Genomic DNA, 26,564 nt, shown 5'->3' with positions numbered 1-26,564 from the left:
ATCACTAGTTACCAGTACTGAGCACCCGAGCATGGTAGTGCCCGCTCATCACTAGTTACGAGTACAGAACACCTGAGCATGGTAGTGCCCGCTCATCATTAGTTATGAGTACTGAGCACCCGAGCATGGTAGTGCCCGCTCATCACTAGTTACGAGTACTGAGCACCTGAGCATGGTAGTGCCCGCTCATCACTAGTTACGAGTACTGAGCACCCGAGCATGGTAGTGCTCACTCATCACTAGTTACGAGTAGTGAGCACCTGAGCATGGTAGTGCCCGCTCATCACTAGTGACGAGTAGTGAGCACCTGAGCATGGTAGTGCCTGCTCATCACTAGTTACGAGTACTGAGCACCCGAGCATGGTAGTGCCCGCTCATCACTAGTTACGAGTACTGAGCACCTGAGCATGGTAGTGCCCGCTCATCACTACTCCTGAGCTCTCTCACTCTTTAGCTGGAAGATACTCATCTTAACATTACAATTATCTATTCATCCTGACATGTATTTTCAAGTAAGTATAGCGGCCTCATCGGGTCTGTGAGATTTGTGTAATAATATACATTCATTTTCTATTTGTATGGTGACAGATCCACTTTAAAGGAGCAAGCCGATATAAATCTGTATGGAATAAATCTATGTGTATGTAGTGTAGGGGTAGTGATACATTCACAGACTAGTGTCCAACTCTGCTTCTTCTGGGTCATGTCCACGTGATAGTGATTCCAACTCTCCGGGTCCCACTGGAGTCTATGCATGAGTCGAAGTCACTTTTCCACTTTAAAGGGGGCTTTACACGCTACGATATCGTTAATGTTTTATCGTCGGGGTCGCGTTGTTAGTGACGCACATCCGGCGTCATTAACGATATCGCAGCGTGAGACACTGACCAGCGACCTCAAAAATGGTGAAAATCGTTCACCATGGAGAGGTCGTCCCAAACTCAAAAATCGGTAATGGTTGTTTTTCGTTGTGGTTCGTCGCTCCTGCGGCAGCACACATCGCTGTGTGTGACACCGCAGGAGCAAGGAACGTCTCCTTACCTGCCGCCGGCCACAATGCGGAAGGAAGAGGTGGGCGGGATGTTTACATCACGCTCAGCTCCGCCTCTCCGCTTTGATTGGCCGGCCGCTAAGTGACGTCGCGGGGACGTCGCTGTGATACCGAACGTCCCTCCCCTTTGAGGGAGGGATTGTTCGGCAGTCACAGCCATGCCGCCGACCAGGTAAGTACGTGTGACGCTGCCGTAGCGATAATGTTCGCTACGGCAGTGATCACAAACAATCGCATGCACGACAGGGGCGGGTGCTTTCGCGCTCGATATCGCTAGAAATTTCTAGCGATATCGCTACCGTGTAAAACCCCCTTAAGTCTATTGCGCCTCGTTTTCAAGCTCCATAGACTAAGGGGTACTTTGCACGCTGCGTCATCGCAAGCCGATGCTTGCGATGCCGAGCGTGATAGTCCCCGCCCCCATCGCAGGTGCGATATCTAGTGATAGCTGCCGTAGCGAATATTATCGCTACAGCAGCTTCACACGCACTCACCTCCCCTGCGACGTCGCTCTGGCCGGCGATCCGCCTCCTTATTAAGGGGGCAGGTCGTGCAGCGTCATAGCGACGTCACACGGCAGGCGACCAATAGAAGCGGAGGGATGGAGCTGAGTGGGACGTAAACATCCCACCCACCTCTGTCCTTCCGCATAGCCGGCGTGAGCTGCTGGAGGCAGGTAAGGAGATGTTCCTCACTCCTGCGGCTTTACATCACAGCGATGTGTGCTGCCGCAGGAACGAGGAACAACATCGTACCGTCGCTGCAGCTTAATTATGGTTTTCCCCGACCCTGCACCGATGATACGATTACGACGCTTTTGCGCTCGTTAATCGTATCATCTAGGATTTACACACTACGATGTCGAGAGCGACGCACGAAGTGCGTCACCTTCGCCATGACCCCACCGACATCGCACCTGCGATGTCGCAACGTGCAAAGTACCCCTTACATGATGAAAGCGACTTTCCGACTCCTACACCGACCACAGTGTGACCCAGAGAGTCAGAAATTTTCAATGTGGAAATCCACATTCCCCGTCAATTCTTAGGGCGGCTTTGCACGTTGCGACATCGCACGTGCGATGTCGGTGGGGTCAAATCGAAAGTGACGCACATCCGGCTTCACTTTCGACATCGTACTGTGTAAATGCTAGATGATACGATGAACGAGCGCAAAAACGTATCATCGTTGCATTCACCGACATTTCCATAATGCCGGTGCCGTCACAGGTACGATGTTGTTCCTCGTTCCTGCGGCAGCACACATCGCTGTGTATGAAGCTGCAGGAGCGAGGAACATCTCCTTACCTGCCGCCGGCGGCTATGCGGAAGGAAGAAGGTGGGCGGGATGTTTACATCCTGCTCATCTCCGCCCCTCTGCCGCTATTGGCCGCCTGCCGTGTGACGTCGCTATGACGCCGCACGACCCGCCCCCTTAGGAAGGAGGTGGGTCGCCGGCCAGAGCGACGGTCGCAGGGCAGGTGAGTGCATGTGAAGCTGCCGTAGCGATAATTTTCGCTACGCCAGCTATCACACGATATCGTACCTGCGACGGGGGCGGGGACTATCGTGTGCGACATCGCAGCATCGGCTTGCGATGTCGCAACGTGCAAAGCCCGCCTTAGTGCAGAATTCATGGCAGATTTCAATTGAGGAACAGGGTTAAATCCACAGCCAAACCCACATGTAATGTAACAGATATGGATTTTGCTGCAGATTTACCTTTTTTATGGGGCAAAATCTACTGCGGATTATCCACTGACAAAAACACCCCAAGTATTAGACCTTTGGGGGATGACACGCAGTATCTATCTGCTGTGGATTCTCCACAGCAGCAAACCCTTTGGATTCTGGTACTGAAATGCTCCAAACCTGTCGCACATTTCACAAATTCCATTTTACATCACATCTATAATGTCTACGAGCTACCGTGACCAGTGGCGTAACTAGAGTTTAATGGGCCCCGGTGCAAAATTTGGACCTGGTCCCCCCCTGTCCCCGCCCACCCTTAAGGTACAGGATAATTACGCTGACACTTGGCTCTTTCCCTCAACAACCAGCTTTCCTGATATAATAGCCGATATTATAATACACTCCCCATACTCCTCCATATATTATAATACACTCCTCATAGTCCTCCATATATTATAATACACTCCTCATAGTCCTCCATATATTATATTACTCTCCCCATAGTCCTGCATAGAGTTTAATGCACCCCATAGTCCTCCTCCAGGTATTATAATGCACTCCATATAGTATTATGCAGCCCCCATATAGTATTATGCAGCCCCCATATACCATTATGCAGCCCCCATATTCCTCGATATAATAGCATGCAAGATCCATATTGTTCAATGCACCCCCTTTGTCGTCTGGCCACTGTGATTAACTACATATTCACTTCTCCTCATTTTCCCGCTTCTCTGGTTTCCTTAGCGTGTCCTCTGTTCTGCCGCACTGCACATCTCAGCACGGCGTGCAGTTGTGACGTCTTCGCGCTCCGCTGTGTTGACACGTCAGGGCGCCGCAGACACTGCGGGAGAATGATGAGAGAGGAAAGGGCACTTTACACGCTGCGATATCGATACCGATATCACTAGTGAGCGTACCCGCCCCCGTCGGTTGTGCGACACGGGCAAATCGCTGCCCGTGGCGCACAACATCGCTAACACCCGTCACACAGACTTACCTGCCCTGCCATGTCGCTCTGGACCGCTATCCGCCTCCTTTCTAAGGGGGCGGGTCGTGCGGCGTCACAGCGACGTCACGCGGCAGCCGTCCAATAGCAGAGGAGGGGCAGAGATGAGCAGCCGGAACATTCCGCCTACCTCCTTCCTTCCTCATTGCCGGTGGACGCAGGTAAGGAGATGTTCGTCGTTCCTGCGGTGTCACACATAGCGATGTGTGCTGCCGCAGGAACGAGGAACAACATCGTAGCTGCAACAGCAACGATATTAAGGAAATGAACGACGTGTCAACGAGCAACGATTTTTCACGTTTTTGCGCTTGTTGATCGACGCTCATTGGTGTCACACGCTGCGATGTCGCTACCGGCGCCGGATGTGCGTCACTAACGATGTGACCCCGACGATATATTGTTAGCGATGTCACAGCATGTAAAGCAACCTGAAGTGCTCCGCTCACTCTCTCATCATTGCTTTCAATTGTATGTACGCCACAGGCTAAGGTCCTCGGGCCTCCTGACCTCCCGGTCACGATGGTGTCCTCCGCGATCGCTCCGCCCCTGATCCATGACCCAATCCGTATCAAAGCCATGTATACAATTTATTGGGATATTTTAACACACGTATTTTTTTCCAGCATTTTTCCAACATTTGTTATTTTTTTCTATGCCAATTGTGAAATTAAAAAAAAAAAACCTCAAAAATTGCATTTGTCCTTTTAATCTATTACTTGGATCCTTTTTTTTTTAAGCAAAATGTGTGTGGAGTTTTTTTCTCAAAGTGTTTTTTTCCACGCAGTTTTTATAGGACTTTGGAAAAAAAATTAAAGCATGCCTGAATTAAAGACAAGAAAAAAAAAAACAAAAACATGGAATGCATGAATAAATAAGGAAGCGGTTTCCATATTGTCTCCTTAGCTCCACCGAGAGCCAAATCCACCACAGGGCAGGACACTTGTGCAGCTTTTTTTCGCCTAAAGCCAGAAGGGATCCGGCAGGAAGGAGAGACAAAAGGTATTTGTGATGAGTTTTTGAACTATTGAATCTCCATATTTTTAGTTTTTGATGGGGATTTTTAGAATTTCTTATTAAACTGTTCTTATCTGTTTTGGGTTTTTTTTATCGGGGAAGGGATAACAATACACACAAATGAAAAAAATAAATAATATATATATATATATATATATATATATATATATATATTTTATTTATTTTCATTTGTGTGTATTGTTATCCCTTCCCCGATAAAAAAACCCCAAAACAGATAAGAACAGTTTAATAAGAAATTCTAAAAATTATCTATATTATAATTATATATTATAATAATTATATATTTTATATATATATATATATAATATATATAAAAGCTATATATATTAGCTGTGGTACCCGGCGTTGCCCGGGATAGTAATTGTCTCTCTGTCTCTCTCCCAGTCTCTGTCTTTCTGTGTCTGTCTGTGTCTCTTTCTGTCATTCTCTCTATATCTCTTTCCCCGTCTGTCTCTTTCCCCGTCTGTCTCTTTCCCTGTCTGTCTTTCCCTGTCTCTCTGTCTGTCTCTTTCCCTGTCTGCCTATCTCTGTCTGTGTCTTTTCCCTTCTGTGTCTTTCCCCGACTGTCTCTTTCTCCGTCTGTCTCTTTCCCTGTCTGTCTCTGTCTATCTCTGTCTGTCTCTCTGTCTGTTTGTCTGTTTCTCTGTCTCTATGTCTGTCTCTCTCTGTCTCTTTCACTGTCTGTGTCTGTCTGCCTCTGTCTCTTTGTCTGTCTTTCTCAATCCGTCTCCCCACCGATATCATATTAACTCACACAAAAGCTTGTTATACTATGAATGTCTTTCGTTCCTACAGCAACCAATCAGAGCTGCTATTAATAACCTGTGGCTTCCAGCTCCATTGACTTTAATGGAGGCAGGTTTTTTGGAGAGTAACTGTAAAGTGCGGGGTTAAATTTTCCCATCAAAAGTCTATGACGTTCCCTGAGTCACATGAGGCGTCTGTGTAAAATTTCGTGATTGTAAATGCGACGGTGCGGATTCCTTTAGCGGACATACACACACACACACACACACACACACATACATACATACATACATACATACATACATACATACATACATACATACACACGAACCAATGTTCACCACTGGGACTAGCGCCTCCTCTATCTTGCTGCGTTGTACCTTCCTCCACCCCGATCTCAGGGTACAGGTGGGCTCGACCTGTACCGGTAATGTCATGTTATATTAAGTACTGATTGCATATGTTAATATGTTGTGCTGCTAGCTGGGTGCAGGTTCTAGATATAGCAGAGCAGGACTGTTACCAAAGGCGCCACCTACTGGTTGGACCAAGATAGCGGCAGAATGTTCGAGATAGGGTTAAAGGGGAAGTCACAGATACAGGAAAGAGGAGGTCTTGAGAGGAGCCAGTTTAGAATAGGGTTCAAGTGTGAGAAGACGTAGCCCTGGCGCTAAGAAACCCTGAGGTACACTGGAGAGGTCCGGAGCCTACGGCTCACCCCAGTGGGCTTAGAGAGTCATCCAGCTAGAGCGCCACCAGGGCCCAGAATTGGATGAAGGTGAACGCAGTCAGAGGGAAGGAGATACAGACCCCGGAGCTGGAGGTCAATATCCGAGATAGCGGAGGAGGACATGTCAAGAGGTAGTACCCCACACTGAAAAGAAGGAAGCAAAGGAAGGCCATGTCTGTCATCACTGGCGGATACAGACAGAATAGGGCCCCTGTACAAGAACAGTATATGGGCCCTTTCAAGTACAATAAGTCGTCAAAATGCACATTTACACCTGTTTTGGAGTTAGAAATGTGCTCCCTACGTCTTGGGCCCCTGTGTGACTGCACCAATGATCTTATTATTTTTATTATTATTATTTATTATTTATTGTTATAGCCCCATTTATTCCATGGGGGTATACACAATAGGGACAAGTACAATAATCATAAACAATACAAGGCACAGACAGGTACAGGAGGAGAGAGGTCCCTGCCCGCGAAGACTCACAGTCTACAAGGGATGGTTGAGGATACAATAGGTGAGGGTAGAGGCAGTCGTGCGGTGCTATATAAGACTGAGGGTTACGGCAGGTTGTAGGCTTGTTGAAAGAGGTGGGTCTTCAGAGTCTGATATGTTGTGGAAGAACATTCTAGAGTATGGGGGAGGCACGGGAGAAATCTTGGATGCGATGGTAGGAAGAAGAGATAAGAGGGGAGTAGAGAAGAAGATCTTGTGAGGATCGGAGGTTGCGTGCAGGTAAGTACCGGGAGACTAGGTCATAGATGTAAGGAGGAGACTGGTTGTGGATGGCTTTGTATGTCATGGTTAGTGTTTTGAACTGGAGTCGTTGGGCAATGGGAAGCCAGTGAAGGGATTGGCACAAAGGAGAGGTTGGGGAGTAGCGGGGGGACAGGTGTAGAATAGATTGTAAGGGTGCGAGACTATTAGAAGGAAGGCTGCAGAGCAGGCGGTTGCAATAGTCCAGGCGGGAGATAATAAGGACATGCACTAGGGTTTTATGATATGTCCACCCCCGTCTGTCAAAACGGTGCAAAGAATAAAGTGAACTTTCTGGTTGGCTGATTGAGCTCTGGTGTTGCGTGTGTCTACAATGATGACTGTCAGCAGAGTGACAGACATCGGCCAGAAGAAACCAGTAAGTGTCATGCACTCCACCTGACGTCCCATCCGCACACAGTGGCTCCTTAGCTAAGGAGTGTGGTACCCGAGTGACCCGGGGCCGCCACCTTCCTTCAGCTGTGCAAAAGGAAGGATCGGTTGCTGAAATTCAGCTGGTTGGATGCAGGAACATGTCTAATGTATATGTGAGCATAAAGGCAAGGACACCTTAACACTAGAAGTCCCAGACAGGGGTCATTTAACATTTCTACCTTTGGAACCCAGAGACGGGTCGAATGACCTGAAGGATTTTAGCTAACATCCTAAAATCACCGTCTTTTGTTCTGTAATTAAAGCCATTACCTTCGCACCACAGGAGGTTGTTGTTTTCCATTGAGTTTAGCCCTTTAGTTTCTAGTTAGTTCTATTCAGTTTATTGTATGTCATTTGACCCTCTTTCGGGACTTCAGGGGGGAGCTCGAAATTTCTGGGACTTCTAGTGTTAAGGCTTAGTTCCCAACCGTTTGGAGACGCTGTTACAGATTGTCAAAAATGCAAGAAGTAAGTAGTGCAAGATGTCACACTACGTCTTCCCATTAAATAATAGGAACCAAGACGGAAACCTCATTATAGTTAAGAGTCCGGCGGGCTCCTTTGTGAAGCGTCTCTTGTACTCCGTTTTCAGCTCCCTCGATGGCGGACTGGCCAGTGTGCTCCTGGCTTTATTCATATTGGAGGAGGCCACATTAGGTAATCCGGTAGGAGCATACTGGTGGCACAATTACTTGGTGATATTCAGGAGCAGCACCGTCTGGAAATCCACTGCCTCAATCACTCCCCATTCCCTGACACACTAGAGACGCCACTCCTCCATCACTGGTGCACGCCTCTCCGCCTCCATGTTGCCTCCAGCTCCTCTATTGTTACACACTCTTCCCCTTCTACTGTTACGTTCCCTCCCTTTTCTCTTCTCCGCCTGCTCTGACCCCAGCAGATCTCATTCTCACTTCTTGCCAGACATTACTCCCCCTCATTGTTACACGTCGCCCCCATTCTTCCAGAACAATGCAACAGCACAAAGATTTCTGGACATATTGCTTCTCAGAAAAGACTTTCCTCACTATGGGATGTACAAATAAGCGGCTTGTAAAGAAATATATAGGACAACGGCGTGAAATATTATTTTGAAGAGACCTTCAGAACTATCTTTGATTTATACCGCCATATAAATGATGTCATAAAAGTTTCCATGTGAGAAGACGTTGTACGAGAAGTGGAGGTGGCAAATAACACCAAAGTGGCCTTCCGGCTGCCCCACACTCCATTCTATTCCTGTATTGTCTGTGTACTACAATCTACTGTATATAATCACCCCAGACCATGGTAAAATATTGAATGATCTAGTTACAACATAACTGATAAAGTCCACAAATCGACATCTGGGAAAATATCCCACTCCCACCCCCACTCCGAGACATAACGGGGCAATAATCTGTAATAATAAGACTTTTACCATCTGCATCTCATAGACCTGTAGGATGTCCTGGGCTTCCCCCAACAGCTTAAAAGGAATCTGCCATCAGGTTTTGAACACCTAATCTGAGGAGAGCAGCATAGTATAGGGGCAGAGATCCTGATTCCAACGATGTGTCACATACTGGGCTGCTTGGTGTAGTTTTGATAAAATCACAGTTTAATCAGCAGTAGATTATCATTACAGAACTCCTTGGCGTCCTGTCATATTCATATTCCGTATAACTGCTAGATCTGCAGCAGAGAAAACATTGATGTTATCAAAATGATAGCAAACAGCTCAGTAAGTGACACATCGCTGGAATCAGGGTCTCTGTCTCTACATTATGCTTCTCTCAGATGAAGGAGAAAAAAACCTGGTGACAGATTCCCTTTAAATCTAAAGGGTGCTTTACACGCTGCGACATCGGTACCTATATATCGTCGGGGTCACATCGTTAGTGACGCACATCCGGCGCCGGTAGCGACATCGCAGTGTGTGACAGATAGGAGTGACGATCAACGATCGCAAAATCGTTCAAAAACGGTGATCGTTGACACGTCGCTCCTTTCCTTAACATCGTTGCTGCTGCAGGTATGATGTTGTTCGTCGTTCCTGCGGCATCACACATCGCTATGTGACACCGCAGGAACGACGAACATCTCCTTACCTGCGTCCACCGGCAATGCGGAAGGAAGGAGGTGGGCGGGATGTTACGCCCCGCTCATCTCCGCCCCTCCGACTCTATTGGCCGGCTGCTTAGTGAAGCCGCAGTGACGTCGCTATGATGCCGAACGCACCTCCCCCTTGAAGGAGGGATTGTTCGGCGGTCACAGCGACGTCGCTGACAAGGTATGTGCGTGTGACGCTGCCGTAGCGATAATGTTCGCTACGGCAGCGAGCATCAAATGTTGCACGAACAACGGGGGCGAGTGCTATCGCGCTCAACATCGCTAGCAATCGCTATCGATGTAGCAGCGTGTAAAGCACCCTTAAGCCTCACATACAATTTAGATAGTTGTGGGCCACTGACAGCTATCTGGGCCCTCTTTCATCCACTCAGGAGAATAGCACTCGCTCCAATGTTATTCTATGGGGCAGCGCCGATCAGCGTTTTTTGATTTTTTCTTTCTCATTGCGATTTGGCATGAGCAAAAAAATTGCAGCATCCTGCGATTGGCAGCATAGGACAGCGTGCACCCATACAAGTCTATGGGCGGGTGCAAAACATCACACTGCATTGATAACATTCATAGTGCAGTCCAATATACGCCGACACAAACAATTGAGAAGATGGAGAGCTTAAGGGCGCTTTACACGCAGCGACATCGCTAGCGATGTCGCTCGTGAAAGACCCGCCCCCGTCGTTTGTGCGTCACGGGCAAATCGCTGCCCGTGGCGCACAATATCTCTAGTACCCGTCACACATACTTACCTTCCTAACGACGTTGCTGTGGCCGGCGAACAGCCTCTTTTCTAAGGGGACGGTTTGTGCGTCGTCAGGGCAACGTCACACGGCAGGCGTCCAATAGAAGCGGAGGGGCAGAGAGCAGCCGAATGAAAGTCACGCCCACCTCGTTGCCGGAGGAAGCAAGTACGGTGTTGTTCGTCATTCCTGGGGTGTCACACGTAGCGATGTGTACTGCCTCAGGAACGACGAACAATCTGCGTCCAAAAGCAGCAACGATATTTTGTAAATGGACGACGTGTCAACGATCAACGATGTGGTGAGTAGTTTGCATCGTTAGCGGTTGCTCATTCGTGTCACACGCAACGACGTCTCTAACGAGGCCGGTTATGTGTCACGAATTACATGACCCCAACGACATCTCGTTAGCGATGTCATTGCGTGTAACGGGGCCTTTAGTGTCTTCATCTTCTCCACACCCGGGATCCGATTCTCGCATGTGAAAGATTCGGTTCTCTCTGCAGGCACCACTTGAGCCAAGTGTCATTAGCATATTAAATCCAATTCTCTCCCATCAGATGCTAAAAGTCAGTGTGACCCCGGCCTAGTTATAATGTATAGAAAAGAGCTTTGAGACACATGGATTCCCTGAAGACACAAAATAAAAACTCCATTGTTGTGTGTCTTATCTTCTAAGAAGGTGACATTAATTACAATGAATGGGGGACAATCAGACAATAGACTGCACCTTGTTAAACTAATTTTCTTATGTCTGCAAACTTGGAAAAAGTTCCTTTTCTGTAGGACTTTGTAAGGTGCCAGAACCCATACTGTGATATTGAGAGGAAGACATCTCAGATGGCCTTCAGTCTAAAGATGCGTCAGCTGATTGCTGGGCCGACAGCCATCTCCGCTGTCTCCGCATACACAGGAGCGTGCGTTCAGCTGTGCACTCCTGTGTTCTCCAAGAGCCGGAGATATGTCTATCAATGACATATCTCCGGGAAAACAAAGCGATCGCAGTGTGAAATCAGACATGCCCAATTGATATCTTCCCCAACGATCATTTGGCCAAAGCAACCCTACACATTAGATTGTAAGCCGAACCCAACGTCCCCATACACATTAGATTGTCAGCCGAACCTAACGCCCTCATATACATTAGATTGTCAGCCGAACCTAACGCCCTCATATACATTAGATTCCCAGCTGAACCCAACGTCCCCATACACATTAGATTGTTAGCCGAACCCAACATCAACAAATACGTTAGATTCCCAGCCGAACCTAACTTCCCCCATACGCATTGGATTGTCGGCCGAACCCAACTCCCCCCATACGCATTGGATTGTCAGCCGAACCCAACGTCCCCATACACATTAGATTGTTAGCCGAACCCAACGTCAACAAATACGTTAGATTCCCAGCCGAACCCAACTCCCCCCATACGCATTGGATTGTCGGCCGAACCCAACTGCCCCCATACGCGTTGGATTGTCGGCCGAACCCAACTGCCCCCATACGCGTTGGATTGTCAGCCGAACCCAACGTCCCCATACACATTAGATTGTTAGCCGAACCCAACGTCAACAAATACGTTAGATTCCCAGCCGAACCCAACTCCCCCCATACGCATTGGATTGTCGGCCGAACCCAACTCCCCCCATACGCATTGGATTGTCGGCCGAACCCAACTCCCCCCATACGCATTGGATTGTCAGCCGAACCCAACGTCCCCATACACATTAGATTGTCAGCCGAACCCAAAGTCCCCATATAAATTAGATTCACAGCTGAACCCAACTCCCCCCATATACATTAGATTGTTAGCCGAACCCAATGTCCCCATATAAATTAGATTCACAGCTGAACCCAACTCCCCCCATACACATTGGATTGTCAGCCGAACCTAACTCCCCCCATACACATTGGATTGTCAGCCGCACCCAACTCCCCCCATACGCATTGCATTGTCAGCTGAACCCAACTCCCCCCATATGCATTGCATTGTCAGCCGAACTCAACTCCCCCCATACGTATTGGATTTTCAGCTGAACCCAACTCCCCCCATACGCATTGGATTGTCAGCCGAACCCAACTCCCCCCATACGCATTAGATTGTCAGCCGAACCCAACTGACCCCCCATACGCATTGGATTGTAAGCCGAACCCAAGTCCCCCCCATACGCATTGGATTGTCGTCCGAACCCAACTCCCCACGTACGCAGATCGAACCCAATGAGTTCAGCAGGTTCGGACAACAGCCAACATTAGTCTATTGTGTATGGGGGGCTTAAGTGAATTTTGTTGTGGTCTTTAATCCTCTCTCCTCTTCTAATAGTAAACGGAGACATTTTGGTTCCTTTAACACCCACCTCCCCCGATGCTTAAAGGGGTCGTCCAGCGTCCATCACGGTAATGGACATGTGAAAGCTTCCAGCCACTTTATAACTATTTTTACAGATGAGGAACAAACAGACATTTAATCCACATTACTAATACACTGATATTACCGGGACAGAGATGAGGCTTCATTTGTAAAATGCCGCCCCACTTTGTATGTATGTTTGACTAACAGCTACATCCCCCGTATGCCCCATACACGTGAGCATTCATCTCAGCAGGACCTTATGTATACACAATGGAGAGCGCGGAGAAAGCTGCTGGCAGACTCCCCTCTTATCTCTTGTAAAACACAAGGATTGGGTGTTTACATCAAACCGCCCAACCCTTATCCTCCCCAATATGATCTATCGGGGTAAGGGGTGCTTCACACACAGCGAGCTCGCTGCCGAGATCGCTGCTGAGTCACGCTTTTTGTGACGCAGCAGTGACCTCATTAGCGATCTCGCTGTGTGTGACACTGAGCAGCGACCTGGCCCCTGCTGTGAGATCGCTGCTCGTTACACACAGCCCTGGTTCGTTTTCTTCAAAGCCGCTCTCCTGCTGTGACACACAGATCGCTGTGTGTGACAGCAAGAGAGCGACAAATGAAGCGAGCAGGGAGCAGGAGCCGGCGTCTGACAGCTGAGGTAAGCTGTATCCAAGATAAACATCGGGTAACCAAGGTGGTTACCCGATATTTACCTTAGTTACCAGCCTCCGCAGCTCTCACGCTGCCTGTGCTGCCGGCTCCGGCTCTCTGCACATGTAGCTGCTGTACACATCGGGTTAATTAACCCGATGTGTACTGTAGCTAGGAGAGCAAGGAGCCAGCGCTAAGCAGTGTGCGCGGCTCCCTGCTCTCTGCACATGTAGCTGCATTACACATCGGGTTAATTAACCCGATGTGTACAGCAGCTAGGAGAGCAAGGAGCCAGCGCTCAGTGTGCGCGGCTCCCTGCTCACACTGGTAACTAATGTAAACATCGGGTAACCATACCCGATGTTTACCTTAGTTACCAGTCTCCGCAGCTTCCAGACGGCGGCTCCGTGCAAGCGCAGCGTCGCTTGCACGTCGCTGCTGGCTGGGGGCTGTTCACTGGTCGCTGGTGAGATCTGCCTGTTTGACAGCTCACCAGCGACCATGTAGCGATGCAGCAGCGATCCTGACCAGGTCAGATCGCTGGTCGGATCGCTGCTGCATCGCTAAGTGTGAAGGTACCCTAAAGCCGAGAGGCCCCATAATCTTTACTGCATTGGCCAATCCTGCTGATATCAGCAGTTTATGGATCAATATGATTGTGGGGGCCTTAAAGAGAATATGTCGGCAGGTTTTTGCTACCTAATCTGAGAGGAGAATAATGTAGAGACCCTGATTCCAGTGAAGTGTCACTTACTGGGTGGCACGATGGCTCAGTGGTTAGCACTGCAGTCTTGCAGCGCTGAGGTCCTGGGTTCAATTCCCACCAAGGACACCATCTGCAAGGAGTTTGTATGTTCCCCCCATGTTTGCGTGGGATTCCTCCGGGTACTCTGGTTTCCTCCCACACTCCAAAGACATGCAGATAGGGAATTTAGATTGTGAGCTCCAATGGGGACAGTGTTCCCAATGTATGTAAAGCGCTATGGAATTAATAGCGCTATATAAATGAATAAATTATTATTATTATTACTGAGCTGCTTAGTGTAATTTTTACAAAATAATTGTTTTATTACCAAGATATTATCACTAGAGAACAAGTAGTAATTCAATGCCCCCACCAATGATTGGCAACTTTTTGCCTATATACAGTGTACACAGAAAGCTGCCAATCAGTGGTGTGGGCGGGGCATTCAGAGAACTGCAGCAAAAAAAGAAACAGCGATATTATCAAAACTGCAGGAATGAACCCAATAAGTGATACATCGCTGGAGTAAGGGTCTCTGCCCGTACATTGTGCCGATCTCAAATGGTGACAGTTTCCCATTAATTCACCGACAGCATGGTGATCCATTCCAGAACATAGCAGTAGGTTACAAGACACCTCCATCATCAGGCTATTAATTGCATTTTTACATTTCTGCTGTTCTCACTACAGGTCGATTGTTATCCCCCTCTTCTTATCCCCTACCCTATAGATAAGGGAGAGCTTACATGCTTAGGTTAACCCCTTTAATAGCACCATGAGTATGTACATGTATACAGTGTATGCCGTAGTCAGTGTTTTAACTTGAAGCTCATGAGCCCCAACGCAAAGGCTCCAATGGGGCCCCCAATTATTGCATTGGACTTTTTATATAGACAAAAGGGATTTTTGGGGCCCCCTAGGCTCCAGGGCCCGGGTGAGATTGCACCACCTGCACCTATTATATTTACACCCCTGGCCGTAGTTTTGCAATCATCATGCTAATAAGAACAGCATCAATCAAGGCGTTGGTTTATACCCAAGGCTCCGTGTATACGGCGTGTGCGTTATCACTGGGAACTTTCCTTATGTTGTTGCTTTTTTGGTTTCTTCGTTGCGTCTCACTTCTCTTAGGGATCCAGCATGGATGGTTCTTCCCCTTCTGTGTGATGTTTCACTTCCGTAGTGTATAATCTTCCCTCGTGTGAATGAACACCGGCCCTGGTGTAAGCGGTGTACTCTATCCCTTGTAATTAATTCATCAGGAGCCCAGATCTGGAGTAAATGGAGTAAAGTACACTTTGTTGCATTGCTCTGAGAATGATGGCACCGCGCCAGAAGCCATAAAGGTACTTGGCAAATCGCGGCCTTTCTACGTCACCTGGATTTACTAGTAAACTAGAGATTCCCTTCAGAGTATGCCGAAACACATCTGTGTTTATAATGCTAAGCTCTACTCCGACATTAGTGTGCCCCTCTAAATCTGGTCTGACACTGGACATGGTGCAGGAGTATGTCATTCTGCAATGCACTGGGGTAACTTTACGTTTGTGGGCCCCTATGCAAAATCTCCAAGAGGGCCCCCAACTATCACAAGTCTTTCATAGTTTTAGTCTTTCCATATGGGTTAACGGGACCATTTGGGCCCCCTATTCTCCAGTGTGATTGCATCCTCTGTACCTATTAATTTCCTCCTGCTCCAATGATCCAAGACTAAAGGTCCAGTCACACTAAGCAACTTACCAGCGATCCCAACAACGATAGGGATCGCTGGTAAGTTGCTAGGAGGTTGCTGGTGAGATGTCACACTGCGACGCTCCAGCGATCCCACCAGCAACCTGACCTGGCAGGGATCGCTGGAGCGTCGCTACACGAGTTGCTGGTGAGCTCACCAGCAACCAGTGACCAGCCCCCAGCGCCGCGTGGAAGATGCTGCGCTTGGTAACTAAGGTAAATATCGGGTAACCAACCCGATATTTACCTTGGTTACCAGCGCACGCAGCTACACGTGCAGAGAGCAGGGAGCAGCGCACACTGAGCGTTGGCTCCCTGCTCTCCTAGTTACAGCACACATCGGGTTAATTAACCCGATGTGTCCTGCAGCTACATGTGCACAGAGCAGGGAGCAGCGCACAATGCTTAGCGCTGGCTCCTTGCTCTCCTAGTTACAGCACACATCGGGTTAATTAACCCGATGTGTCCTGCAGCTACATGTGCACAGAGCAGGAGCCGGCACTGACAGTGAGAGCGGCGGAGGCTGGTAACAAAGGTAAATATCGGGTAACCAAGGACAGGGCTTCTTGGTTACCCGATGTTTACTGTGGTTACCAGCCTCCGCAGAAGCCGGCTCCTGCTGCCTGCACATTTAGTTGTTGCTGTCTCGCTGTCACACACAGCGATGTGCGCTTCACAGCGGGACAGCAACAACTAAAAAATGGCCCAGGACATTCAGCAACAACCAACGACCTCACAGCAGGGGCCAGGTTGTTGCTGGATGTCACACACAGCAACATCACTAGCAACATCGCTGCTACGTCACAAAAGTTGTTCGTTAGCAGCGATGTTGCTAGCGATGTTGCTTAGTGTGACGGGGCCTTTAGTGATAGGACTATACATGAGTATTGTGAGTTTTATGGTGGCCTCTGCCACTGCAATACCCAGTGTGCACCTTACACCTCTCCTGACCAAAGTTAGATCAGGCAATAGAATAAAACTGGAGGAACACACTACCATCTAGAGATCAGGGTTGTCCGGTTGGAAGAAGTTATCACCTACCCTCGGGTGCTCAGTACTCGTAACTAGTGATGAGTGAGCACTACCACGCTCGGGTGCTCGGTACTCGTAACTAGTGATGAGTGAGCACTACCATGCTCAGGTGCTCAGTACTCGTAACTAGTGATGAGCGGGCACTACCATGCTCGGGTGCTCGGTACTCGTAACTAGTGATGAGCGAGCACTACCACGCTCGGGTGCTCGGTACTCGTAACTAGTGATGAGTGAGCACTACCATGCTCAGGTGCTCAGTACTCGTAACTAGTGATGAGCGGGCACTACCATGCTCGGGTGCTCGGTACTCGTAACTAGTGATGAGTGAGCACTACCATGCTCGGGTGCTCAGTACTCGTAACTAGTGATGAGTGAGCACTACCACGCTCGGGTGCTCGGTACTCGTAACTAGTGATGAGTGGGCATTACCATGCTCAGGTGCTCAGTACTCGTAACTAGTGATGAGTGGGCATTACCACGCTCGGGTGCTCAGTACTCGTAACTAGTGATGAGTGGGCATTACCATGCTCAGGTGCTCAGTACTCGTAACTAGTGATGAGTGAGCACTACCACGCTCGGGTGCTCGGTACTCGTAACTAGTGATGAGTGAGCACTACCATGCTCAGGTGCTCAGTACTCGTAACTAGTGATGAGCGGGCACTACCATGCTCGGGTGCTCGGTACTCGTAACTAGTGATGAGTGAGCACTACCATGCTCGGGTGCTCAGTACTCGTAACTAGTGATGAGTGAGCACTACCATGCTCGGGTGCTCGGTACTCGTAACTAGTGATGAGTGAGCACTACCATGCTCGGGTGCTCAGTACTCGTAACTAGTGATGAGTGAGCACTACCACGCTCGGGTGCTCGGTACTCGTAACTAGTGATGAATGAGCACTACCATGCTCGGGTGCTCAGTACTCGTAACTAGTGATGAGTGAGCACTACCATGCTCGGGTGCTCGATACTTGTAACTAGTGATCAGCGGGCACTACCATGCTCGGGTGCTCAGTACTCATAACTAGTAATGAGCGGGCACTACCATGCTCGGGTGTTCAGTACTAGTAACTAGTGATGAGTGAGCACTACCATGCTCGAGGGCTCAGTACTCGTAACTAGTGATGAGCGGGCACTACCATGCTCGGGCGCTCAGTACTCGTAACTAGTGATGAGTGAGCACTACCATGCTCGAGGGCTCAGTACTCGTAACTAGTGATGAGCGAGCACTACCATGCTCGGGTGCTCAGTACTCGTAACTAGTGATGAGCGGGTACTACCATGCTCGGGAGCTCTGTACTCATAACTAGTGATGAGTGAGCACTACCATGCTCGGGTGCTCGATACTTGTAACTAGTGATCAGCGGGCACTACCATGCTCGGGTGCTCAGTACTCATAACTAGTAATGAGCGGGCACTACCATGCTCAGGTGCTCAGTACTCGTAACTAGTGATGAGTGGGCACTACCACGCTCGGGTGCTCGGTACTCGTAACTAGTGATGAGTGAGCACTACCACGCTCGGGTGCTCGGTACTCGTAACTAGTGATGAGTGAGCACTACCATGCTCGGGTGCTCGATACTTGTAACTAGTGATCAGCGGGCACTACCATGCTCGGGTGCTCAGTACTCATAACTAGTAATGAGCAGGTACTACCATGCTCGGGTGTTCAGTACTAGTAACTAGTGATGAGTGAGCACTACCATGCTCGAGGGCTCAGTACTCGTAACTAGTGATGAGCGGGCACTACCATGCTCGGGCGCTCAGTACTCGTAACTAGTGATGAGTGAGCACTACCATGCTCGAGGGCTCAGTACTCATAACTAGTGATGAGCGAGCACTACCATGCTCGGGTGCTCAGTACTCGTAACTAGTGATGAGCGGGTACTACCATGCTCGGGAGCTCTGTACTCGTAACTAGTGATGAGTGAGCACTACCATGCTCGGGTGCTCGATACTTGTAACTAGTGATCAGCGGGCACTACCATGCTCGGGTGCTCAGTACTCATAACTAGTAATGAGCGGGCACTACCATGCTCAGGTGCTCAGTACTCGTAACTAGTGATGAGCGAGCACTACCATGCTCAAGGGCTCAGTACTCGTAACTAGTGATGAGCGGGCACTACCATGCTCGGGCGCTCAGTACTCGTAACTAGTGATGAGCGAGCACTACCATGCTCGGGTGCTCAGTACTCGTAACTAGTGATCAGCGGGTACTACCATGCTCAGGTGCTCTGTACTCGTAACTAGTGATGAGCGGGCACTACCATGCTCGGGTGCTCAGTACTCGTAACTAGTGATCAGCGGGTACTACCATGCTCGGGAGCTCAGTACTCATAACTAGTGATGAGCGAGCACTACCATGCTCGGTTGCTCGGTACTCGTAACTAGTGATGAGCGAGCACTACCATGCTCGGGTGCTCAGTACTCGTACCTAGTGATGAGCGGGCACTACCATGCTCGGGTGCTCAGTACTCATAACTAGTAATGAGCAGGTACTACCATGCTCGGGTGTTCAGTACTAGTAACAAGTGATGAGTGAGCACTACCATGCTCGAGGGCTCAGTACTCGTAACTAGTGATGAGCGGGCACTACCATGCTCGGGCGCTCAGTACTCGTAACTAGTGATGAGTGAGCACTACCATGCTCGAGGGCTCAGTACTCGTAACTAGTGATGAGCGAGCACTACCATGCTCGGGTGCTCAGTACTCGTAACTAGTGATGAGCGGGTACTACCATGCTCGGGAGCTCTGTACTCGTAACTAGTGATCAGCGGGCACTACCATGTTCGGGTGCTCAGTACTCATAACTAGTAATGAGCGGGCACTACCATGCTCAGGTGCTCAGTACTCGTAACTAGTGATGAGCGGGTACTACCATGCTCAAGGGCTCAGTACTCGTAACTAGTGATGAGCGGGCACTACCATGCTCGGGCGCTCAGTACTCGTAACTAGTGATGAGTGAGCACTACCATGCTCGAGGGCTCAGTACTCGTAACTAGTGATGAGCGGGCACTACCATGCTCGGGAGCTCAGTACTCGTAACTAGTGATGAGCGAGCACTACCATGCTCGGGTGCTCAGTACTCGTAACTAGTGATCAGCGGGTACTACCATGCTCAGGTGCTCTGTACTCGTAACTAGTGATGAGCGGGCACTACCATGCTCGGGTGCTCAGTACTCGTAACTAGTGATCAGCGGGTACTACCATGCTCGGGAGCTCAGTACTCATAACTAGTGATGAGCGAGCACTACCATGCTCGGTTGCTCGGTACTCGTAACTAGTGATGAGCGAGCACTACCATGCTCGGGTGCTCAGTACTCGTAACTAGTGATGAGCGGGCACTACCATGCTCGGGTGCTCAGTACTCGTACCTAGTGATGAGCGGGCACTACCATGCTCGGGTGCTCAGTACTCATAACTAGTAATGAGCAGGTACTACCATGCTCGGGTGTTCAGTACTAGTAACTAGTGATGAGTGAGCACTACCATGCTCGGGCGCTCAGTACTCGTAACTAGTGATGAGTGAGCACTACCATGCTCGGGTGCTCAGTACTCGTAACTAGTGATAAGTGGGTACTACCATGCTCGGGTGCTCAGTACTCGTAACTAGTGATGAGCGGGTACTACCATGCTCGGGTGCTCAGTACTCGTAACTAGTGATGAGCGGGTACTACCATGCTCGGGTGCTCAGTACTCGTAACTAGTGATAAGTGGGCACTACCATGCTCGGGAGCTCAGTACTCATAACTAGTGATGAGCGAGCACTACCATGCTCGGTTGCTCGGTACTCGTAACTAGTGATGAGCGGGCACTACCATGCTCGGGAGCTCAGTACTCGTAACTAGTGATGAGTGAGCACTACCATGCTCGGGTGCTCAGTACTCGTAACTAGTGATGAGTGGGCACTACCATGCTCGGGTGCTCAGTACTCGTAACTAGTGATGAGCGAGCAATAACATGCTTGGGTGCTCAGTACTCGTAACTAGTGATGAGCGGGCACTACCATGCTCGGGAGCTCAGTACTCGTAACTAGTGATGAGTGAGCACTACCATGCTCGGGTGCTCAGTACTCGTAACTAGTGATGAGTGGGCACTACCATGCTCGGGTGCTCAGTACTCGTAACTAGTGATGAGCGAGCAATAACATGCTTGGGTGCTCAGTACTCGTAACTAGTGATGAGCGAGCAATAACATGCTAGGGTGCTTGTTACTTGTAACAGTTTGATACTCGGATGGGTTCGACTCGTTTACCAACTATAATGGAAGTCAATGGGGAACTCAAGCCTTTTTCCTCAAGATTTTTCTGAGAAATGCTTGAGTTTCCTATTAACTTCCATTATACTCGGTACATGGGTCGTGCCTGTCCGAGCGTCCAACTGCTTGTTACTAGTATCAGGCACCCGAGAATGGCAGTACTCGCTCATCAATACTTAATAGTCTTCATTAAAAGTTTACTACCATTTTATTGTTGTAGAGCCTGTCACTCCTTGACATAGCTGGCTGTCCTGTTGCTTCCAGCATAGGTCCCACACTGATGCTGACTCTGCAGATTGACTATGCATTACTCATCCCCATTAACTTCCTCAACCCTTTAAGCAAGTATCACTGCTTTCCTAGAAGACCTGGTTTGCGAAAATTGACAATAAAAAGTCATTTTCCTTTGAAATGAATTGTCTATTGTTTTCAGTGTATTGTTTTTTCCCCATTTTCCACCAGAAAAAGTCTTGGTGTGACTGTTCGTACCCTTTGATTTCTACATGAGGCGCATTTACAAGGTCAGATTTCCATCCCTAACGAGCAACAACATAACACTTCTAATAGACCCTTTTGTATGTGGGAAAGCAACTGTATGTAAACGAATGACTGCCAATTTGTTTACTTCGGCCGCACACACTTAACATGTGAAAGGTCCTTAGGAGGGTTTTATTTTATCTTACTTAATGCATGCATTTGCTAAAAAATCATTCATACAATTGGGTTTCATTGCAAATTGTGCATTATTTGCCTTCTATAGCCTTAATTTTTCACTGTCTATTGCTGCTGCTAAATGGGTTAACTGAGATTCTATCAGTGAGCTCCAATAGTAGAATCTCCAACTCTTACTTTCTCTTTCTCGGCTGATTTAGGACCCCACAGGAAAATACACAGCCTTTAAAAGTCAAATGGTGCAAAATTTGTAATACATTCCAATTGCAAAAAATTATTTTTTAGCACCAAATACATGAATGTAGGGGAAAAAATGGTCCCCAGAGGTGGACAATCCCGGAGCTAATTAATGTAATACCGTAGCTCATACTTACTGTAATTACTTGTAGATTGTTATGGAGACAAATAGGGCGTGGTATATACTAAGCTGTAGGAAAGCAGGGGGCCCCGTATACTGGTCCTACCCCTCTGATCCTAGAGGGAAGTTATCATTAGGATTTCTCAGTGGTGCAGCCTCAGCTTTTGAGCCTGTAACATCAATCACATCTCATTATACGTTTTGCATATTCTAATTACGGTAACTCTAAACTGCCTTTATATACCTGTATTGTTGTAGGTTTACATTAAGAAAAAAAGGCGGCCACATTTACCATCACAGGTCTCAATACTAATTCACTGCAGGATGCAGCGAGGCCCACGAAAATACTGAGGAACATCCACTCACTCACTGACCAATTCATGGAGGGGGTGGGATGGCCTAGTGATATAAATGCACACGGATAAGGGTTGTATAGGCCGCCAGTCACACAGATACGTGTAGTGCACAGTTTGTGGCTTTGGGTACTTTCACACTTGCGTTTTTTTCCTTCCGTCACAATCCGCCCTTTTGGAAAACAGCGGAATCCATTAACGGATTCTGCAGTTTCCCATAGACTTGTATGGATGACGGATTGTGCCAAAAGGACCTGCGCTGCTTCCGCTGGGCGACGCGCCGTTGCTTCTGCCCAGGGTGAGGAACGCAGCATGTAACTTTTTTTGAGCAGCGGAATCCTCAGGATTTCACTGCGCATGCTCTCTCTGGCTCCCTGCACCCGTAACCAAGGTAAATATCGGGTAACCAAGCAAAGTGCTTTGCCTAGTTATACCCGATATTTACCCTGGCTACGTGTGCAGGGAGCCCGACACTTCCCCGCTTGGCTTCGCTTCCTCCCGCACTCCACTCTGCATGTATACACACACACACACACACTCACCTGTTCTTAGCGCCATGGCCCCGCTCGGCTCCACCCACCCCGCACTGCACCCCCGCACACATTCTCGGCGGCTGAGTGATCAGCTGATCACCCGGCGGCCGGCTACTGGGAGCGATCAGCTGATCACCCAGCGGCTGGCTACTGGGAGCGATCAGCTAATCACCCGGCGGCCCGCTACTGGGAGCGATCAGCTGATCACCCGGCGGCCGGCTACTGGGAGCGATCAGCTGATCACCCGGCAGCCGGCTACTGGGAGCGATCAGCTGATCACCCAGCGGCTGGCTACTGGGAGCGATCAGCTAATCACCCAGCGGCTGGCTACTGGGAGCGATCAGCTGATCACCCGGCGGCCGGCTACTGGGAGCGATCAGCTGATCACCCGGCGGCCGGCTACTGGGAGCGATCAGCTGATCACCCGGCGGCCGGCTACTGGGAGCGATCAGCTGATCACCTGGCGACCGGCTGCTGTGAGCGATCAGCTGATCGTTCACAATAGTCTGCCGCCGGTAAACTGTTAAAAAAAAAAAAAAAATCAAAACGGATTCCGTTGTTTTGCAGCATCCGTTACGCCACTATATGCAACACATCCGTTGCATCCATCACACAACGCAATGCAACGGATACCATTCAACGCAAGTGTGAAACTAGCCTTAGGCCACGTGCACACGTTGAGTATTTGGTGAGTTTTTACCTCAGCATTTGTAGCCAAAACCAATAGTGATGCCCGTATTATACTGGTTTTGGCTTACAAAACGCAAATACGCAACATGTGCACGTGGCCTTATAGTCCATGAGTGACGCCCATACTATATGTGTCCCAGAAAAGGACAGACAGACCAAATTCCTCCACCAAAACTAAAACGTTTGGCTGTAGCGAAAAAGACGTAAAAAAAAAATGCATGAGGTATTTGTCACGCTAGGCATGGGGAAATGCCATGAGTACGGCGACAGTGTTCAGTATTTTGCATCGGTGCCGACGGTGCTGCCTCCACCTCTATCGACCTGCTGCATCCTGTAGTCCATTAGTACTGTGACCCGATTCTGCTTCTTTTCTATGATTATTTTTTTTTTATTATTATTATTTTATGTCCTTTTCGGTGAGTTCCTTTTAATTTTCTAAAACAATCTATAACTGCTCGTTTTTTGGTATATTAACACTGAGGTTTTTTTGTGGGGCGTTTTTGTGTAGAAACAGAGCAGATCTTTTCAAATGCTTCTCCAAAACTCAAAGCCCCTGAAAAATGCGGAGTTTCCAAAAACTCAGCAGAAAGTTTCCCCATATCGGACACACCAACATTGATGAGTTCAGCTGACAGTCTGCGTATGGGGGGCCCTCAAATGTCCCCTCCATACCGGACACACCAAGATTGATGGATTCAGCTGACAGTTTGTGTATGGGGTCCCTCAAATGTGCCCTCCGATACCGGACACACCGACATTGACCGGTTCAGTTGACAGTCTGTGTATGGGGGGGCCTTCAAATGTCTCCCCCATACCGGAATCACCAACATTGATGGGTTTAGCTAATAGTATGTGTATGGGGGGGACTCAAATGGCTGCCCCATACCAGACACAACAACATTGACAGGTTCAACGGACAGTCGGTGTATGGGGGGCCTTCAAATGTTTTGTCCATACCGGACACACCAACATTGATGGGTTTAGCTGACAGGTTGTGTATGGGGGGCCCTCAAATGGTTGCCCCATACCAGACACAACAATATTGACGGGTTCAATGGACAGTCTGTGTATGGGGGGCCTTCAAATGTTTTGTCTATACCGAACACACCAACATTGATGGGTTTAGCTGACAGTCTGTGTATTATGGCCCTCAAATGTCCCATCCCATACCGGAATCACCAACATTGATGGATTCATCTGACATTCTCTGTATGGGGGCCCTCATATATCCCCCCATAGCTGATACACCAACATTGACGGGTTCAGCTGACAGTCTGTGTATGGGGGGCCCTCAAATGTCCCCCCCATACCGAACATACTAAGATTGATGGATTCAGCTGACAGTTTGTGTATCGGGTCCCTCAAATGTGCCCCCGATACCGTACACACCAACATTGACTGGTTCAGTTGACAGGCTGTGTATGGGGGGGCCTTCAAATATCTCCCCTATACCGGAATCACCAACATTGATGGGTTTAGCTGACAGGCTGTGTATGGGGAGGGCCATCAAATGGCTGCCCCATACCAGACACAACAACATTGACGGGTTCAATGGACAGTCTGTGTATGGAGGGGCCTTCAAATGTTTTGTTCATACCGAACACACCAACATTGATGGGTTTACCTGACAGTCTGTGTATGGTGGCCCTCAAATGTCTCATCCCATACCCAACACATCAATAGTGATGGATTCAGCTGACAGTCTGTGTATGGGGGCCCTCATTTGTCCCCCCCCCATAGCTGATACATCAACATTGATGGGTTCAGCTGCCAGTTGGTGTATGGGGTCCATCAAATGTCCCCCGATGGCTAATGTCAGGGGAGATAAGGAGGATCTGGTATGTCTGATTTTAGAGTGCTGATCGTAGAGGGGTTTCCCTGCTGCACATAACATTTGCAAAGGTCCTACAGGAACGGAATTTATACCCATAGGTACTTTGGGTCCAGTTCATCATTTTACAGGGCTTTTTTTCAGTCACTTTTTTGTGTCTTGTGTGTTTGTTGTTGCTATTGTTGTTTTTTTTTTGCCCCCAAATTCTTCAAAATAATTAGTACAGAATAAAATATGCTCCTCTTTAGTCTTTTACCATTTATTTTTTTTTTTTGCGACTTCTATTTTAAAAGGTCGATTGTTCTGCAAAAATGTCCCAAACTTTATGAGTACGTTTCAGACGTACATTTTACACAAGAACGTTGCAACTTTTTTTTTTTAAATTATTGTGGCGAATATTCGGGAGTGAATTTGCGCCGATCCGGCCATTTTGCTGCCTTCTTTTGAGACCTGAGAAGGGGATAATATAACGAAATCCGTGTTTCTCGCTGCCCCTTGTGTCACTACAGCCCCCCGTCGATTGTCCACAGGTGGTCACACAGGCGGGGGCGATGCTCATGGACCGAGGCGCCATAAGGACAAGCGAGGGCCCAGGACAGGCGAGTATCAGGTATTTTATTATATTTTTAACTCATTCCCTCCCATTTATGTTACACTTTGGTATTGGAGAGCCCTCAGAGGCGCAATAACTGGATTTTCGTGTGAGAACCATTTTATTGGGACCAAATGGAATCAGGCAACGAAATTTGGAAGATTTGCTCCTCTCTAATTATCATTAACCCCTTTATTGCCTTTGACTACCAGGAATACAACCCTAAGGTGGCTCCATGGCGACATAAAACCGAACACAATTGTCATCACTGGTGGATTTATGGTAATGTATGAGGTAAATATACAAAGTCCAGTCAGTAATATGTGGAGGACATGTTTATTCCCGGGCTCCCGTCCACACGTGCAGGATATTATTATTGTGGTCGCCGCCCGCACTCATCTTTTTCCTTTTATTATTATTTTACATTGTGCTCCTATGAAACAGACAGAGCTGAGAGGGGGTGGG

At 48.5% G+C, this 26,564-nt stretch overlaps 1 long non-coding RNA gene across 1 annotated transcript in view; it reads left to right on the top strand.

Annotated features, from left to right (window-relative positions):
- Positions 1-26,381, top strand: part of LOC142245409 (uncharacterized) — a 28,240-nt gene extending 1,859 nt beyond the window's left edge. The window contains exons 2-3 of the long non-coding RNA XR_012724771.1: positions 4,655-4,750; positions 26,312-26,381. This is a non-coding gene — a long non-coding RNA (uncharacterized LOC142245409). The remainder of the gene's footprint in view (positions 1-4,654; positions 4,751-26,311) is intronic.
- The last annotated feature ends 183 nt before the right edge of the window (positions 26,382-26,564 follow it).

Source organism: Anomaloglossus baeobatrachus, chromosome 7, assembly GCF_048569485.1.
Source record: "Anomaloglossus baeobatrachus isolate aAnoBae1 chromosome 7, aAnoBae1.hap1, whole genome shotgun sequence".
NCBI classification, from domain to species: domain Eukaryota; kingdom Metazoa; phylum Chordata; class Amphibia; order Anura; family Aromobatidae; genus Anomaloglossus; species Anomaloglossus baeobatrachus.
Note: the sequence above shows the minus strand (reverse complement) of the source record. Positions and strands in the feature narration are given on the sequence as shown.